Here is a 5,011-nt window from a genome sequence, read left to right on the forward strand (position 1 = left end):
AGCGAAACTAAATTGCGTTTTTGTTACTATTGATGCTGCTGAGAAATAAAAATGGTTTTAAGTTTTTTTTAACACTCTGGGTTTGTTCATAAAAATTCCCCTAAATTGTTCGTGGCCAAAAGTGACACTTGCTGTTTCGCTGATTCATTTATTTTTTTTACAGTACATCGTGTTGTGCGTTCTGATTGCTGTAGACCATTGTCAATCAATCTAGTCCAGTGTCTCCTGTACAGGAGCGGTCCCTAATAGGCCCACGGACCGGTCCGTGAGTCTTTTGGTACCGTTCCGCGAGAGTTGATCCTCCGGTGTGAAATGTATGGTTGTAGTTGTGTGTCTTATTTTGAAAGAACTATTTACGCGTTACCATAGTGACCAGAGAGCATTAAAAAGCAGAGAGGAGGATGTCACTGTCATTGTTGTTGGCGCACAGCTCAAGTCACGTTTATTATTATATTTACAAAACACCACAGTTTCTTTTTTTTATTCTTTTGTTGTATTTATCCGCGACACCTTAAAGGTCGTTCCCTGAAAATATTGTCTGACATTAAAGTGGTCTGTGGTGCAAAAAGGTTGGGGACTCCTGCTGTACAGTACAGAATGCGTTTAGCTGTTGAATTTACATAAATCTTCGATCGCTAGCAGTGTAACTCTGAAGTGCTGCACTGTATGTTTGTACGTTTTCTCCCAAACAAACACAACAATGCCGACGAAACGTTTTGCACCCTCAAATGCACCTTTAGGTTTCATTCCATGATACTGGACTTATGTTTCTACGAAGGTTTGAACTCTAAGAGTGTTTAACATGATAGTGATTTATTGATTCTAACCCTAAATCTATCCAGTAATGTCTGCACATATTTTCAGTACTGATTTTAAAGTGTTTTAATCCTTCTGTCACTCAAGGAACCCAATAAGGATTCAAATACTTCAAAAGTCAACCAATGACATTGATGTGTAAGACTATTTAATAATTATTTATTGTTTATATTTCATTTATTCATTCATTCTTTGCACTGTGATTTAACCCATCTTTGTGTAAAGCAGGGGTGTCAAACTCCAGGCCTTGAGAGCCAGCGTCCTGAAGCTTTTAAATGTATCTCTGCTGCAACACACCTGAATAAAATTATTAGGTCATTAGCATGACTCTACCCTACTCAAGTAAATTTAAATAAATGTAAGTACATACCACCAGGTAGCTCCACTCGTACCCAGTGTAACGGGAAGTGAGAGGGTTAGGTTTTGGCGCTTTGAATGTTCAGTTGTGTGATGCAGCGATTAACGTTTGAGTAAAATATCGGGCTCCCTCGTGTCTTCCCTACATTCCTCCACAATGTGCGTTTTTGCAAAAATGTACTTCTAGAAGTACTTTTATTGCACGATGTTCATTCACTCATGAGCTGCTGCAACATGAATCAAATGGCTGAACTGCCACCTTGGCGTGCAGTCAAGTTCTACAGTCTGCTAATGATCTAATAATAAGTATTAATATTCCTCACTCACCTTACTAAATGTTTGTGAACACAGCCAGAAACATTTGCATCACAAACACAGACTAGTGTTTATTAGCAGAAGCTTTTGGGTGGTTGCTCTCAAACCTGTGTACAAGTTGAAGCATTAATGGTCCCTTCACTGATTTCCAGGTATCCAATGTCAGGGCTAACAGATGGATTCAGACGCAGGCAGCGTTCTGGCAAGCAAAGGGTTGACAATTTATTAACACAGAAGGGAAACCACAGTGATGTGTATATACAGTGAATGGGGCAGGGCTTCAGGGCTCCAGGGGAAGGAATCCACACTCGCTCCCCACTCGGCCCAAACTCCGCCACTCCTCTTCTTACGCACACTCGCTTCTCCACAGCCACTCTCGCTCCAATTTCCACTTATGTTGACACACACAGGGATCACAGGTCAGGGTCCGCCACCAGTTCCGGGGAGATCTAAACACAAAGAGTCCAATTAGATCAATACGCCACACAACACTGAGAGAGTTTGTCTTAGGAGAGCTGAGAGCACGAACATGGGAGGTTCAACGTTCCAGTGCCGAATACTCCGTGCCGCAGCGTTAAATAGGCAAGGGGGACGCCGCCTGATCAGCAACAGGTGTAGAAATCACCGCAGATACGTGGGCCAAGGGTGAGAGCCCACAATGAGCTCCACCCAGGGAAGCAGGAGAGAAAACAAAACAAACCTGTGGCCAACATGAGCGAGCCGGAGAGGCACAGGGACCATGACAGCCAATACCAAGTGCACAAGTTCACCCCAGATGGTTCCTCTTCTCTGTAACTTGGAGGATGTGGAGTAGGCTGTATTTTAATCAAAGACATATCAATCAATCAATCAATCAATCAATCAATCAATCAATCAATCAATCAATCAATCAATAACCATGTCTAAAAACAACACAGGTTGACCAAAGTGCTGTACACAGTAAAAGAAAAAGTAAAAAGTAGAAACAAATACACACAATGAACAAAACCAAAAATAATCCCAAATTTCGTTTTTTTTCCTGAAGGGGTCAAACACTTTTATGCAAGAATGACAGCGAGGTGAAAAACCTTCACCCGCAAGAAAACTCGAGCTGTGACTCGTAGTACGAACACACACCTCACAGTAACACACTTTGTTTAATGTGAACTTTTTGCCAAGCTAGCTAATCCTGACCAACACACCAGACACAGAAGATAAAGGAACGATGTTTTACTGTTAGAGACAGAAAGGTTAAAACATTTTGGCAGAGGGCTAAAAGGGGCTAAAATTACCCAAAAAGAAATTCCATTTGACCAAAAACACTTAATTTTTAAAAAATTAAGTATATAGTTATGAATAATGAACAAATAATTAACAAACTGGGGTTTATAAATCGTGTAACACATCCTTATGGTAAGAAATTTGACCTTAATGCGTTACATGTGTTAGAAGTCAATGTATCTTTAACAATATACTCCTTATTTTATATCTCCTGATCCTTCACAGAGCTGCATGAACCTGTTGTTGATGTCAGAGAGTCAAACTCTGCTGAAGAGTGGGTTGTTTCCTGTTCAGCCACTGGTCGACCTGCTCCCACTGTAACACTCTCACAACAACACCTCAGCTTCTCACAGTACAACACTGTCAGTGTGTCCAACACCAACGCTACATTCACTGTCACCACTACAGCTGTGCTCTCAGGTTCACGTAAACACAGCACACAGGTGGGATGTGCAGCACGAGTGCTCTCTGCTCCTCACAGAGAGGTGATGGAGACGATTCCTGAGGTCCAGCAGACGTCAGATTATCAGTGATGGTGAGAAACTGAGATGCAATAACAATGCATTGTGCTAGTATGCATTTTCTCTTTGATCAATAATTGATGTATTCATTTTGATCAGTGTCACATTTTTCCTGCTTTTTCAAGTTTCCTCCTGGATCATTGTATTAGCTGCAGTATTGGTGATGATGGTCTTTGTCAGTGTTGCTGCTCTGCAGTAGGCTACTCTTTAAAGAAAAAGACCAGATAACTTTCATTTTTCATTTCTTGTCATTTTTTTCTACACCAAAATCTATCCAATAATATCTGCTTAACATTTTCTACTTGTGATTTAGTTATTAATTCTTTGCTTCATGATTCAATCGGTCTTTGTCTAGTATTAAATTTTATGTTTCCCATTTAATCCCACTGGCTTTAAAGTGTTTCACCAGATTTTTACGAAGTATTTCCAGTCTTTTGTTGTCTCTGTCCCAAATGTTCTGAAATGTGTTGCATGTATTAAAAGAAGTTGGACCAAAAAATGTACTATGTACTTATAAACTTACATTTATGAAAGCTGAACAAACACTGATATACTTGACTTTTGTAACAGTGAAAAGGCGATCTGTTTTTATTGATAAATATATATGTTTGCATTACTGTTATTTAGATTGCCATGTTAGAACGTAGCAAACAACATTGTTTGTTCCTCTATGGTTTCTTTATTTTTACAAATCTAAATGTTTTTGGTCAAAAGATTAATAATTTCATATTGAGGTCAGATGGTCAGCAGTTTTGATGTTTTTGCAGAGATTTTATTTTTTGCAAAATAGCACAAGTAAACATTAAAAGTAGTTCCTAAATCAAGGCATTTATTATTAAGGCGGCCATTATTATGGCCCTGTGTGGAAAAAGTGATTGCCCCCTAAACCTAATAACTGGTTGGGCCACCCTGAGTAGAAACATCTGCAATAAAGCGTTTGGGATAACTGGCAATGAGTCCTTTACGAGGTGCTGGAAGAATTTCTGCCCACTCATCTTTGCAAAACTGTTGTAATTCAGCCACACTGGAGGGGTTTTGAGTATGAACCACCTTTCCAAGGTCACAGCACCTCAATCAGATTCACGTATGAACTTTGGCTAAGCCATTCCAAAGTCTTTATTTTGTTTTACTTAAGCTGCTTAGAGGTGGACTTGTTGGTGTGCTTTGGATCAAGTGCACTTCAGCTTGTGGTCGTGAACAGATGGCCAGACATTCTCCTTCAGGATCCCAGAAACTGGATTCTGTTCATCTTGACGTTGCATCTCCAGACTGAGAGATCTCAATTACTTTGTTTCTTATTTGCTTCTGAATTTCCTTGGATTGCGCCATGATGTGTAGTTTTTGAGGATCTTTTGGTCTACTCTACTTTGTCAGACAGGTCCTGTTTAAGTGATTGATTCAGCACAGGTTTGGCAGTAATCGGGCCTGGCTATGACTATGGAAAAATTGTATATTTTCTATTGATAAATGCAAATATTTTATGTCTGTTATGTGCATTGCCGTGTGGAGAATATAAGGAAAACAATTGTGTGGTTTACATTGTTTCTTCCTCTTAGATTTCTTGATTTTTTTTAAAAATTGCAATAACTTTATGTTAATTTCAGTGCACTTTCACATTTCTTTAAATTCAAACTACAGTCCTGTGAATAACTAGAAACACTTCTAGCAGCACAAATGTGAGCTAATTGTTTTCTGCTTGACTTCATCAGTCTCTCATATTGTTGTGGAGGAATGTTGGCCCA

General features: G+C 39.5%; 1 long non-coding RNA gene across 1 annotated transcript; it reads right to left on the reverse strand.

The window, feature by feature from the left end:
- Positions 1–1,685: 1,685 nt before the first annotated feature.
- Positions 1,686–3,556, reverse strand: LOC145425270 (uncharacterized). The gene is made up of 2 exons (XR_013905927.1): positions 2,018–3,556; positions 1,686–1,937 (listed from the first exon to the last, which is right to left on the reverse strand). It is a non-coding gene; the product is annotated as an uncharacterized LOC145425270 (long non-coding RNA).
- Between the last annotated feature and the right edge of the window lie 1,455 nt (positions 3,557–5,011).

The sequence above is a fragment of the Astatotilapia calliptera genome, chromosome 3 (genome assembly GCF_964374335.1).
Source record: "Astatotilapia calliptera chromosome 3, fAstCal68.1, whole genome shotgun sequence".
In the NCBI taxonomy this organism is placed as follows: Eukaryota; Metazoa; Chordata; class Actinopteri; order Cichliformes; family Cichlidae; genus Astatotilapia; species Astatotilapia calliptera.